The 14,797-nt window shown below is 51.6% G+C and overlaps 1 pseudogene; it reads left to right on the top strand.

Annotated features, from left to right (window-relative positions):
• Window positions 1-5,873: 5,873 nt before the first annotated feature.
• Window positions 5,874-5,988, top strand: LOC112645787 (U6 spliceosomal RNA; annotated as a pseudogene).
• Window positions 5,989-14,797: the final 8,809 nt, after the last annotated feature.

Raw genomic sequence — 14,797 nt, 5'->3', positions numbered from 1 at the left:
TCCCAGTAAGCAGAGGAGCCAAAAGAACTCTGCGGTGATGACAGATATGGGCAGCGCCTCTGATCACTCTGCTGCAGCCACCTGCCGCCCCAGCCCCCATCCCACAGCTCCACTGCTGCCGTCACAAGCTCTAGCTCCACCCTGGCCGGTGGTGGCTGATGGGATGAGGGTGTCCCTCCGTGCGGGGCCCCCAACACCTCCTGCCCCCCGCCATTTGGGGGACACTACCCAGGAAGCCACCCCACCCCACAAACTTACCGGTGTGCACATCAGCTGCCGAGAATCTATTTGCTTAATATCTTGGAAATCAATTTCTCATTTCTACGGGTATTAAGTATGTATTATTGAACTGAGCAAGATGGATGCGATTACATCACAGTGACGATTTCTGAGACAAATACCCACCATTTGCTTCAACGTGGATGGAACTGGAGGGTATTACGCTGAGTGAAATGAGTCAATCAGAGAAGGACAAACATTATATGTTCTCATTAATTTGAGGAATATAGATAATAGTGAAAGGGAATAGAAGGGAAGGGAGAAAAAATGTGTGGGAAATATCAGAAAGGGAGACAGAACATGAAGACTCCTAACTCTGGGAAACGAACTAGGGGTGATGGAAGGGGAGGAGGGCGGGGGGTGGGGGTGAATGGGTGACAGGCACTGAGGGGGGCACTTGATGGGATGAGCACTGGGTGTTATTCTGTATGTTGGCAAATTGAACACCAATAAAAAATAAATTTATTATTAAAAAAAAAGAGGCTTGTGGATGTTTAGCAATTGTCCACCTTAATCCAATGTATACAAGAACAGAAAGGTGTGACACATGACAGAGGAAACGTTTAGAAGAAAGAAAATAGGGAAGTCCAAATAGACCGCAGACTATCATGACGTTTGAAGTTGATGTAAATGGAGAAATAAAGAAATTGGTAAAAATTGAGGCAGGAGAATGTAGGTCAAAAGCAAAACTAAACCAAAACGCAAATGAACCACAAAGTGTGCAAAATACAGAGTAGGACAAAGAAAGTACATGTGCTGGGCAGGGCAGGAGCGAAGGGTTTTGGTGTTGTTGATGCAGGGCCGGGGGTGTCACCACACCAGGAGGCCGGCTGACCTCCCCCCGCGGGGACCCTGGCAGGCAGCAGCAGGAACCCAGAATCATAGCGCCCAGAGGCCTGGTCGGCACCTGCCCCGCAGCTGGGCTCACCAGCGGCAGGAACCCCTGCTTGGGGCCTCCCGGGAGCCCCGCTTGCAACAAGGCTCGAGGACCGCCTTCGGCAAACCCACTGCACACGTCATCTGCTCCCCAAACACAGGGCCAAGCCAGCAAGCGGGGGCCACCTCCAGCGCCTGGCCTCCTTGCTAGCAGTCCCTCATCACTCCCCGGGGAGGTTCTCCAACGGTGTGACTGCTTCTGCTGAGGGACACCGAGTGTGTGCCGAGTGTGAGCTCCTGGAGCAGATTTCCAGGCTTCGGTGAGGGTGATCCTCCCACGAGGACTTTCTCGTCTCATCCGTGAGTTCCTTAACCAGCAGTGACTTACAAAACCAGTTCGCTGCTATCATGGTCATTGCCTGGCACAGCCTGTGTGTGTGTGTGTGGGGGGGGGTGTCCGTAGGCAGCTAACTGGGATGGACATCTCTGAAGGCCACTGCTGGACAGGAGCATCAGTTCCCTGCCATGAATGATTAAATAGTTCCCGGAGGACATGGTGACCTCATGTAAAGCTAGGAGACAAGGTTGGTGGCCTCTGCGGTGTCAGGGGAAGCGGACTTGTGCCTTGTCTGAGGCATTTGGGGTCCTCAGTAGAAGCCCCCTTGTGCGCTCCCAGCCTGGATGGGTGATGTGAAGAAACTTGGGGAGCCGTGAGGGCTGAGCGGGCCAGAGGAAGCCACACAGCATCCTGCACTGCTCTCCATCCCGCCCCCGACTCCGAGCCGGCGCACAAGGCAGGCCCCAGGCAGTCACACAGCTCTGTGTGGGCGTCCCCAGTGCCTCCCCACCACCTGCGGGGGAAGAACCCAGGCTGCTTCCCCAGCCCATGGGGACGGCCCCCTGGGGACAGCCACATTCCCCGAGCCTGAGAGCCCACAAGCAGACAGGCTGCAGAAGCAAGTGAGCTCGTCGGCTGAGTCTGAGGAAGGAAGGGCCCAGTGTGCCCAGTGTGATCACAGGGGATGGAGGGCCTTGAAAGGAGAGGAAGGAGGACCAGGAAGGCAGCCTGAGAAAGGCCTGGCCTGATGACCCCAGACTCGGAAGATGGAAGGAGGGGCCACCAGCCAAGGAGTGCAGGCAGACTCCAGGAGCTTGGTCCAGTGGGACCCATGTCAGACTTTGCATCTACACTTATCTGTGTGGTTCGAAGCCACCAGGTCTAGGGTCACCTGTTCCAGCAGCTTTAGGAAACCAATACAATGGCTTACAGGGTCTCCCCCTCTGCCCTCGGCTCCTTTCCCCCCCATTCAGCCAGTCTCAGCATGCTCTGCACAGACTGACTGTCTCATTCTTCCCAGCAGGACACACTAGTTCCTACCTCAGGACCCTTGCACTGGCTGCTCCATTTGCTTGCCCCACTTGGCCACTGCCCGACCTCCCAGCTGAGCAGCTGCCCCCACAGGCAATCTCCTCCTCCTTGCCGACCTAGCGCTTCCATTCTGACCCACAGTGATTTGGACCAAAGGCCCCCAACACACTCACCCTGATGTCACATGACATGTGGGCACACAGCCTTAGATGTCCTCACCCTGTACCTCACTTCTACTTCCACCTTATTCCCACGGTCACTGCTTTTTATCCTCTGCACTATTTTCCTTTCTGTGTCCTCTGAGGATTTGGCCGCAATCCGCAGGCTCCCCGAACCCAACCTTGGTCAAGACAGATCCTCTGCTCATTGTAATTCGTGGGGTGTCTGGGCCCGCTTCATGTCGGGCAGAGAATGGGATGCCCAGGGGGCGCCTCCTGGAGACCTCACTGGCTAGGGGCAGCAATGGGGCTGCTCCACCCAGCGTGTTGGTGTAGAAACACATGGGTCTTACTTCCCGCAGACAGTCCTGTTCTAACAGCCGTATTTGAAGATAATGCCCCCAAATCCACTTTAAAAAAAAAAAAAAAAAAAAGAATGCTTTGAAGTCACCTAATTTGCCACACACACATGTGGCTGGGGAAGCAGCGGGTCTTCCCTCACCCGTGGGTCCAGCCTGGGTTGGGGGGTGTCCAGCTCCCCTTGCAAACAAGCAGGGGAGCTCCCCCCTGAACCTCAAACACACACCCTCCAAAGCATCCGACCGCAAGGTCTTCCCTCAAAGGCAGAATCAACCTAAGGAAAAAATAAGATGAAATCCAGGGTAAGAATCTAAGACTTTAGTCGTAGTGGCAGGTGTTTCACGAACTCACGTTTGGTCATAAATGTCAGTGGACTTTCAGGGCTCTCATGCATCAGGAGAGATGAACCAGAGCTCCAGCAGCGTCTCCAGCCTCCCCTGGGGACGGCTGTGGGCCAAGAAGCAGCCTGTCTGGACTCGGGACTCGTGGGGAACGGTCTCTAGTGGGCTGAGCGTAATGGGGTGAGCGTCGTGGAACCTGCATGCAGTGTCCACTCAGGCTGGACACACTGGCTGGGCAGCCTCGGGCCTGCTGGCTGCACGCCTCTTGAACATACACCAATTCTGCACCCTGACTCAGGACGCGGTTTCTTCTGCTTGAGCCCGTCAGACGGGCCGCCCATGAGAGCACACGCTACCCTGAGGCGTCGGCCCCAGCAGCTCCCGCTCCCTGCACTGGCTGTCCTTGGGCGGGGGTCCCCTCGGAGGCCTCCTGACATGCCAGCCCTCCCCGGCTCACGTTTCTGGACCTCTGCTCCTGCTCACCGAGCTCGGACCTGTACCACGTCCTGAGCCAGAGCTGAGTGGCTTCTTCAGGAAGCTTTCTCAGGGCTCAGGAGCCCGCCCTGACCGACGTCCCCCACCGTCTGGCTCCCGCACAGGGATTCGGGAGAGAGACTCTGAGCCTCCTCAGCAAGGCTGGAGCAGACCGTGTGTGTGGGCCTCAGAGATGCAGAGAGGGAGGGAATTAACTTGGGGAAGGAGAAGCCGACAGCAAGCCCACAGGTGATGTTGAACACCACGTTTTTGTGCGACTAACCCCATGCCATGCATGGTGAATGCCCTGGCTTTGAGGGCATCCTTGACAAGTGCCCTGAATGGGAACTGTGCCGGAGGAGCTTCCTCCTGGCTGCTCATTTCTGTCGATTGCATTGTCCTCATCCATCCCCCACCCCCCATGAGCCTGGAAACATTAAAAAGCAACTGTCCTCACTATAGCAGAAGGCGGGCTTGGGCCGGCTTTGCTGTGATTCTGCACTCTGATGAGGCCCTGTGCGTAGCCGCCCTCCGTGATCCTCCTTCCTGCTTTGAGAGGCATGGCCAGAAAAGCCAACCATTTTCAAATCATCATTAGGAAGAGGGGACTTCCCCAGACTACCAACCCAGGGGCTTACCCACTTCCCTCCTGCCAGCCGGCCTCAGATGTTCCTGCAGAGTCTGCAGGCCACCACATAGGGCTGGTAAGGACCCCGAGGCCAGGGTTGTCAGGAGGCTGCCTGGCCCGGACCCCCACCCGCACAGCTCATCTCAGCTGACCACATCCTTCCTGGGCCCAGGCCACCCCGGGAGCCTGTGCTGTTGGGCTCCGGCAGCCTGGGAGGGCAGTCTCCAGCCCTTTGCCTCAAGGAGGGGTGCTGATAGGGCCGGGAGACCCCTGCACCTTCCTGGGAGCCCCCCAGGGTCCCGTCAGCAGCACCCTCACAGCCACATACCCACCTGTCACTTTCACTCGACCTTAGAATGTTCTTGCTCATAACCCTCGGAGTCAGTTTTTACCCTAATTAGGGCAGCTGAGCCTTGGAACGTCACATTCCAGCCAAAGACCAGGATGATGGCTGGGCCCAGGAGCAAGTGGGGATGCTGGTGTGGGCAGCTTCCGTAGCGTTCCTCCCTCCCAGCAGGAAGGAAGTGGGGCGTTCGGGGGCAGGCCTGGTGGGTTGGTGGCTGCGACGTGGGAGCATGTACACAGCCCTTTTGGTTTCTTCTGTTTCCTAATTGGGAGAACAAAGCAGTGAGTGATGACAAAGCTCTGGGCATCCTTATACAGAGGCAAGTTGTCTCTGAGCAAAGCTGAACAGAGGCCCAGGGGCCCCTCACAGCCACACAGTGGACATGACGAGAACCAGTCAGCAAGAACTCTGGAAGTGTACCCAGCTGCTTGTGGCTGGGAGGTGGAGTCGGGGCTGGGTGGAGCAGCTCAGGGCTTTGCCCAGGACTGCATGGGCAGTTGGCAGAGAAGGAGGGAGTTTTAGAGAGCTCAAGTGAAGGATGGGGACCCAATAGTGGGAATGGACTGCTCCCTTCCCGGGGACAGGCCAGGACATGCAGGAGATGGACCCAGCAACCCTGGGGGACATCCTGACCCAGCACTGGCGGGAGCCAATGGGATAAGCAGAAGAGGAAGCAGAGCCCTCTGAGCAGAGCCCTCTGAGCATAAGGAGGTGGAGCATAGGGAGCATAGGGAGGTGGAGCCCTGGGGGTAGGAAGGCTCCAGATCCAAAGGGTGTCAGGGACTAGGGCCAGGCAGGGACCATGTTAGGCAGCTATACCCAGAGATGAGGATGCAGGCTCAGGTGAGCCAGAGATGCAGGTGGGGCAGCTCCTGGGCACACAGCCACCTGGTCAGCTGCTTCTGCTACTGCTGGTGCCCGGGAGTGCTGGGGGGCCCAGCCACTCGGGACCCCTCCCCTCCATGTGTGCCCAACAGCCTGCCTGTCTGTTAAAGAGCAGATCCCTAAAGGCTCCACATCTGTGTTTCTGTGGACCAGAAGGGTGCTCACTTCGGCAGCACATATACTAAAATTGGAACGATACAGAGAAGATTAGCATGGCCCCTGCACAAGGATGACACACAAATCTGTGGACCAGAAGGGAAAGCCAGCCTCTTTGACATACCCAGTGATTCTGAAATGCAGGTTCTGGCAGCACCTGGCAACCAGCCCAGAACAGCCCCCGCTCCAGACCTCTGCCTTCCTTCACCTTCGAGGCAGAGCACCTCCCTCCCAAAGAGCAGAACAGCATGGCCAATTCGTGTGCTCACAGGCCCACTGGGTCAGGACACGCTTCTGCTTCGAAGCCTGCAAAGGCCCCGACGCCCTTGCCAGGACAGCTGCAAAGCCTTAGCCTGACCACTGAGAGGTGTGACCCTTCTCGCCACTTTGCCCTCATGCCCTCCGGGCATTTCTAATTGTGCATAATGCCCAGAGGGCACACATTCTCTGGGCTTGGAGCCCACCACCCAGCCCTCCTCAGCTGCAGCCTGTGTGTTGTATCTGTTCTGTAGAACAGTCCAGTGTCTTGGTGTTTTATGGATCCTCCATGCTGTCATGTATAGGAACTCTTCACCAGGTCCCGGGCCCAGAGATGCTCTCCTATATTATCTTATAAATGTTCAGGCACATTTTTTGCTTATGGATAATCAATCACTTTAACATCACTTGTTGAAAAGATAATCATTCCTTCATTGACTTGCTTTTGCAAATATCTGTCAAATATCAATTGACCATACCTATGTGGGGTTATTTCTGGGTTCTCTGTTCTGTTCTATTGATTTTAATGTCTCTCCTACCAACATCACAACATTATATAATGTGATTATATAATAAGTCTTGAAATCTGGTAAAGTGACTGTCCTGTTTTATTGTTTTCAGAATTGTTTTAGTAATCCTAGGTCCTTTGCTTTTCCATATAAATAGAATCATTTAGAATATTTTGAATAACTTAGAACAATTTTGGTTATTTCTCCAAAAAAAATTACTGGGATTTTTGTTAGAAATTGTGTTAAACATGTTTATTACTTTTGGAGAATTGAGTCTTTTATTATGTTGGGTCTTCTAATCCATGAACATGGTATGTCTTTCCATTCATTGAGATCTTTGATTTCTCTCTTCAGCACTTTGTAGTCTTCAGCATGCAAGTTCTGTGCATGTTTTGTTAGATTTGCATCTAAGAATTCCACTTTTTAAGTGACTGTAAGTTGTACTGTATTTTTCATTTCAGTTTCTGTATGTTCATTACTAGTATATAAAAAAACCAATCAATTTTTATAAGTTAATCTTGAATCCTGCAGCCTTGTTTATTAGCTCTAGGAATTTTTTATTTGTGAATTTTCATAGCTTCCTTAGGATTTTTTAAAAAGATTTAAAAAAATTTATTCATGAGAGACACACAGAGAAAGAGGCAGAGACACAGCCAGGGGGAGAAGCAGATCAGAGCCTGATGTGGGACTCAATCCCAGGACCCCAGGATCTCACACCCTGAGCCAAAGGCAGATGCTCAACCACTGAGCCCGCCAGGTGCCCTGATTTCCTTAGGATTTTTTAGAAAGACCATTATGTCATCTGCAAATAGGGACACTTTTATTTTTTCCTTTCTGATCTATATGCCTTTTATTTCCTTTCTTTTCCTTATTGTGCTAGCTAGATTTCTAGGACCCTATTGATTAAGAATGGTGAAGGTGGGCACTTGGTCTTGTTCCTGATCTTAGAGGAAAGCTTTCAATCGTCCATCAGGTGCGATGTCAGCCATAGGTTTTCTATAGATGCTCTTTATCAAATTGAGGAGGATTGACTCTACTAGTTTTTTGAGAATTTTATTACAAGTGGATGCTAATTTAGGTTTTCTCCATCTTATAATGTTCTTATAAATTAGATACAATCTAATTTGATACAATCAATATGTATGTATGTCAATAATACAATTGATACAATCATATGTTTTTTCTTCTTTATTTATATCATGGATTGTATTGCTTGATTTTTAAATCTTAAACCTGCATCCCATTCCTGTAATGAATTCAACTTGGTCTCAGTAATCTTTACTTCCATATATTGCTGAATTCTGCTTGCTAGAATTAGGAATGTATTACATTCCTACATACATTAAGAATGTATGTCTCTGTATTCATGAGGAATATTGGCCTGCGGTCCTTTTTTTGTACGATCTTTGCCTGTTTTTAGCATAGGATAATTCTTGCTTTATAAAATGATTTGGAAAGTGCTTTTGTTTTCTGAAAGAGATTGTTAGTGACAGTGTTAATCCTTTTTTATATGGTGTAGTAGAATTTTTCAGTGAAACCATCTGAGTTGGAAGATTTCTTTTTTGGGGAACTCAGAAATCATGAATTCCATTTCTCAAATTATTAATGTCATATTTGAAGAATTGTAGAAATGTGTACTTTCCAAGGAATTGGCCTTTTATATCTTAGTTGTCAAATGTACATGTGTAGAGTTGTGCATACCTTTTCCTTATTATCCTTGTGATGCCCTCAGGATGGGTAGTGACAGTCTCAGCTTCATCCCCAATATGCACTTCTGTTTAATCCCTTCTTTTCTTGGTCTTGCAAAAGTTTGTCAATTTACTGATCTTTCAAGGAATCACCTTTTGTTTCATTGATTTGTTTTCTCTGTTTTAATTTAATTAATTTCTACTCTTATCTTTCTTTTATCCTTTTTATTGTTGTTTTGGGTTTATTTTGCTCCTCTATCTTGTTTCATGATTTGAGAGTTTAGACTATTGATTTGAGACTTTTTCTCTTTCCTAAACTCAGCTTTTTAAGACATTTTTTTAGGGGTGCCTGGGTGGCTCAGCGGTGGAGCATCTGCCTTCGGCTCAGGTCGTGATCCCAGAGTCCTGGGATTAAGTCCCTCATGGGGTTCCTTGTGTGGAGCCTGCTTCTTCCTCTGCCTGTGTCTCTGCCTCTCTCTGTGTCTCTCATGCATAAATAAATAAAATCTTAAAAAAAAACTCAGGGTCATGAATTCAAGCCCCATGTTGGATTTGATGCTGGACAGGGAGCCTACTAAAAATAAATAAGTAAGTAAAACATTTTTTAATCAAGGAGAAAGGTTACTGCATGGTTTCAATTAATATGGAAGGAAAGCTTTTCACACACGTGCATCTTATAGAAAGTTATAGAACTTCTATGATCCATTTAAATACCCAGATAGTTAACATTTCACCCATTGAAGATGGCACAGTGTACCGTTTTCCAAATGGAGATTCTGACTCTCAGAAACTCAAGTTTCTTGATTAAGAAATAAGAATGGGGCAGCCCGGGTGGCTCAGTGGTTTAGTGCCGCCTTCAGCCCCGGGGTATATTCCTGGAGACCCGGGATGGAGTCCCATGTCGGGCTCCCTGTTTGGAGCCTGCTTCTCCCTCTGCCTGAGTCTCTGCCTCTCTCTCTCTCTCTCTGTCTCTGTCTCTATGAATAAATAAAATAAAATCTTAAAAAAAAATAAGAATGATGGTAGAAGCAAGATTCCTCATTCTTCCGCCCACCACAGTGCTCCAGCCTGCACAAGCTGTCTTCACGGGCTGGAACAGGCGCTGTCGGTAAGGGTAGGTTACCATATTGGCTCCCCGACCCAGCTGCTCATAGTCCCAAACTGAGAGAACAGTTGTGGGAGCTGGCCAGATGAGGGTCTGTGGATAGTGTCCATCCTCCTGCCCTTCTTGCCTTCCAGCTCCACCTGAGTGGTGGAGGGAGCCGTCCCTGGGCCACTCCACAGGTTGGTTGTTTGTGCACAAAATTCAGGCTAATGCTTTTCAGGAGGGGGGGGCAATCTCCAAAAAGCCAACTTAGATTAAGGAACTCCAAATGGATGGGACATTCCAACTCTGCCACTTACTAGCTGTGCGACTTGGGGTGAATGTAGGATCATCTCTGTGCCTTGGTTTGTTCATCTGAAAAATGGGATGATCAACAGTGTTGATGTCACAGCATCGTTAAGGAGTGGGCCTGTGTGAAGCTCTCAGACAGTGCGGGCAGCAGTGAGCCCCAGGTCAGTGAGCGCTGGTCTCAGCTCTAGTGATCCCCTCCAAGCTCCTCCTGTCCCTCCTGCTCAAAACCCACAGGCCTTTGATGTTGGAGTGAGGAAATTCCTGTTGCTTTCCATGGTCACCCTGTCTCCCCACCCCCACCCCCAAGCAAAGCTTCGCTCAGCCAAGAAAAAGCAAAGTTGTTCAGCGATGTTGCAGACACTTGTTCAAAAAGCCAGGAGCACGGGTGGAATATACAGAACCGGTCCAAGCGGAGGGCAGACAGGTTTCCGCACAACCGCCGCATCCCCTGCAAGCTCTGTGAGCGCCTGGATAAACACCACCAGGCGTTTCTGTCGAATTACACTGCAGACGGTATGTATAAACAGTCTTCCTAAGCCCAGGGCACTGCTCCGGCAAGCCAGCCCCACCACACTTTCCCAGGTGGGGAAAGGCCCCTGTGAAGGCCCTTGTTTTGGACAGAGAGCACCGAGTCCTGTTAGCACCAGGGCTGCTGAAGACAGAGCTCCCGGGCTGTGGGGTTCGGATGCCCACCTCACTGCCAGCCGTCAGACAGCTCTCAGGACGAGGGACCGAATCAAAGGTGCTCCCATCCCCCAGCCGGTCTTTTCCTCTCTGGCTCTCAGACTATGGAAAACACAGACACACCAGCCCCTCCCCATCTCCCCAGGCCAAGCTCAGATTTCCCCATCCGCTCCCGCTGCCCAGCCGACCACAAATTCGGAGGTTCCCACACCCACTTCAGGTTTGGTTGCTTGCTCCAACAACTTCCAGAACTCAGGATCACACTTTACTTATGTCTCTGGTTTATTATAAGGGCCACAATTCAGGAACAGCTACATGGAAGAGATGCACGGGCAGGGTGAGGGGAAGTGGCCCAGAGCCCTGTGCCCTCTCTAGGTGCGTCTCCCTCTCAGCTCGTAGACGTGTCCACCCACCCGGGATCTCTCCAAACCTCCCCGGAGATTTGGGAACAGGCTGGAAGTGCCAACCCTGCGATCACACTGTCGGTGCCTCTGTCAACTGGCCCCCATCCTGGAGCTGTCTGGGCCCCAAGCCACCAGCCATCCCGTTAACGTTCAAAAATAAACAAATTCAAGGATTTTAGGAGCTCTGGGCCAAAAAAGAAACAAAGACCAAATATTTATTTTATATTTTATTGGAGGGTCCATGTGTTCATGTTCCGTGGAGAGCGGGACCCATTACCTCCTTCATGGTTCAGACCCTCTGCAGCACACACACACATATGTGCACACATATACCCCCACACACATGCACACACATGTCACACACTTACAGAAACACGTACACACTGGCTAGGTGCCCTTACAAAATAAGAAATGTGAACAGAACAATTCCTGGCATCTCTGTTGTCTCCTGGTTGATAGCGCCGTGCAGACAGCCGCAGGAGGCAGGAGGCAGGGGCACAGACACACAAGGGGTACTTGGAAGTCACGGTTAAAGCTGTGCGGCTTACCCTTGGCAGGTGTCTGTCAGCGAGTGAATATGTATTGTGCAGCAGTACAGCCAGTCAGAGGCTTCACTTGGGTCCACTCGGGATTATTGTACAAAAGGCCAACTTCGGTCCTGCAGATCCGTCCCCGCCTTGATGCGTGACCGCCATTTCTCCCGGTGCTGTGTGAACGACTTCCATGCGGGCAATCTGTGGGACAGAGGCCCCTTTCCTCCTACGGGGCACCCTTTCTTGTGGCTCGCTCAGCTGCCCCCTGGCCTCCCCAGGGCTCCATCCCGAGCAGGCCTGAGCAGTGGCCTCCAGCAACCGAGAAAGGTGGTGTGCAACCTTTCCTCAAGATAAGAGCCAAAGCAGAGCTAAGAGTGGGTATAGTGCCCACTTATTCTGATCCTGGGGACTGGGAAAAGCACCCAGGATAGGGAGGCAGAGGCCGGGAGGGGAGGCAGCAAGGGGGTGCATCTCCGGGCCCAGGTGTCCGACTTGGCGGCGGCTCAGCTGCTGCAAATCCACTCCTGGGGCATCTTGGCTCTGTGGGGGACGGTATCCCGGAGGGTCAGAGACCTCCAACCTCCCCGCACCTGCTGGCGGGGCTGTAGGCGCCACAGTGCTCAGACAGCAAATGTCTGTACAAATCTTTTTGTAAAATTATAAACAATCATGTATTACTTATGTGTCATAATATGTAACTCATTTGTTCAAATGATAGTCAAGTTTGGGACCAGATGGTTTTTCAGAAGCGTTCACATTAAATCATGCTATTTTTTCATTTTATTCCTATAGGCCTCGACTTGATTTGACAGCCTGAGAACAGAAGTGGATACATTTTTAAAGTATTCGGTATCTGACATTTTGTTTTTCTCCAACCTCGTATTATGGAAAACTTTCAAACATCCAGAGAAGGGGAGCACATGCACAACTCCTCACCTTGTCCCCACCTGCCTCCAACCACTGGTTTTGTCCCACCAACTTCGTGTGCTGTATTGTTTTGCTGAGTCATCTAAAAACAAATTTTAGACATCGAGATATTTTACCCTCAATAGTTCTCCCAGAAATAAGGCCGTTCTTCCAGACGAGCATCGTGCTATTGTCATGCCCAATTCACACTTCCAATGAGCCCATGACATCATTGAACACTCCCTCCATTCTGAGATGTCCTCCTAGTTTGTCAGGTCCATGCTGGTCGTCAGAAACGCTGCTTCTTTTTGGCTGTTTTTGTACTAGAACCAATCCCACCCTTTTCAGGACTTTGATCTGTTGGAGGGATGTCAACCACCTGGCTCTCTGCACCCGTCTGGTCCTCTCTCCCAGTGTGGTGGACCAGCAGCTCTATCCCTTCTGCTTCCCGGAAACTGGAAGTGAGAGCTACAGGCTTGGCCTTTGGTTCAAGTGAAGTGTTTTTAGTAGGAACACAGCCTGGGTGATTTCGTGGGCTGGATTTTGCATCCCCGGAGGTGGGGCCGGTTCAGCCCAGTGATGCTGAGTTTGAGTTCCCGTGAAGGTGCTGACAGATGTCTCCGGTGGAAGTGGAGAATGTTTTTTCCTTCTCAGGTAGCACTGTGTGATCGACACACTTTCACGCTGCCCCGTCCCACACAGTTATTTCATTGCGGGACGAAGAATTCGGAGCTCCTAGTTCCTCCATTCCTTCTACATTTAAGAGCTGGCATCTACAAAGAGCTTTCCTTGGTTAATCAATCAGGGAGGCAGAGGGGGAGACTTTTATCCAACAGACTCGTCAGGAGGGAGGCCTGGTTTCCTAGAGAGAAGTAGGGAGAGAATATGGTCTTTAGGGGCTCAGAGCCCAGCATCTGAGCCTGAAAGCCCAGGGAGAGAGGAGAAGGAGGGGTGGGACCCTGCTTCATTGAGAGGGCTGTTGTGGGGAGAGCACTCATGAGGAGAATCTTTGGGGGAAAGAAGTGTTTTTGTAAAAGGATTTTCAAGAATGCCTCTATGTCCGATCCTCGATCCTCATGTCTCCCTTGGGGCACCTGCATAAAAAGCCCTAGTGTGTTTTAGGGTTCCCAGAGTCCTGTTCTGAGGCTGGTTTTGGAGGCATCCCCAGACCTCAGGTCGCCCTGTTCAGTCTGGATTTCAGAACCCCTCCAGTGAATGAAGACAGGGCGCCAATCACAGTGAACTTCAGGCAGTCACCAGTAGTTAATTTTACATTGCACAAAGCAACTAGTTGAAAGAATTATGGATGACCCGACTGACCAGTCAGGTGTAGACATGGAGGCCAGGACGCTGTACTGTCCCCTGGCTCTGGTGGGTGGCCAAAGCAGCAGCTATCTATTTTCCTTCGCTTGGCTTGAAGCTGAAGGGGGCAAGCACCCTCCCACTTGCAATTTGGGATGAAGCGGTTTCCCAGGGCTTGCACAAGACACGCTGAGTCAGTTTGGAAGGCCTCCCTGCAGACGGGGCTCCCAGCAGGTCAGGCTGACTGGATTAAGTGGCAGCAAGGACAGGGCAGGGTCAGCGGTCCTCTGAGCCCCAAGGGGAGGCCAGAACACTGCAAGCGTTCCAGCTCACATAGTCCAGGGCTCATGTTTCTCAGTGGGGAAAACACACAAAAGCCAGCAAAGTGCAAAACATGCCAGGCGCCCATTAGGGCTCAAACCCGCCCCAAATAAGCATTTGCTCCCAGCTGTGGAGGAAGGTGGGACAGGACTCCTTCTCTGGGAGCAGGGAGCCCCCAGATCTGCGGCAGGAACCTGAGGGAGACCCTTCCCCACATCCTCCTCTCTCCCTCCTGGGACCCCTGGCCTGGATCCTGTCTACCCAGGGAGGTACACCCTTGGTGTAGGTAACAAGCCTCAGCTTCCCTCTTCCCCCCACCCCCGTCCTAGGAGTTTCTAGGGTTGGTTGCTGTTTGTTCACCTGGCCTTCACTTTCCTTCTCCAACAGAAAATTCTGTAGTTTAGTTGTTTCCTCGGGTATTCCGTGGAAGCACTTGGTCTGGACTACTTCATTCATCCAGGCAGGAGGGTGCAATGTCTTTGTGGACAGCAGCCCTGAGAGCTGGGTGACTGTGTGTGCAGGGGGCCTGGGGTCCACAGCCAGGGCAGGACGGAGGAGGGTGCCACGTGCTAGCCCGGGAGCCAGGAGTCCGCTCGCCAGCCAGTAGCCACTAGCCCAGGGGCCAAGGGTCAGCAACTTCAACGGAAATGATCCAGATCACTGCCATGGTAACGATGATGATGGTGATCATCCTCACCCACGGAAACCCCTCCTGTGAGCACTGCAGGTGCCTGGCCCCAATCTAGCCTCAGGCCAGTTGGAACCTACATCCCACCCACCGCCCCTGACAGGCCAGGTCCTGAGACCCCCAGGGTCTGCTGCCAAGAATTCACCCACCCCAGGGCCAGAGGCCTGCCTGGGGCAGGGGCTTGGACGAGCTGCACCCTGAGGGCACTGAGGAGGGCACGGGAGGGCACGGGGCGC

This window comes from Canis lupus, chromosome 1 (assembly GCF_003254725.2).
Source record: "Canis lupus dingo isolate Sandy chromosome 1, ASM325472v2, whole genome shotgun sequence".
NCBI lineage: Eukaryota > Metazoa > Chordata > Mammalia > Carnivora > Canidae > Canis > Canis lupus.
This window is presented reverse-complemented; position numbering and strand designations above follow the sequence as displayed.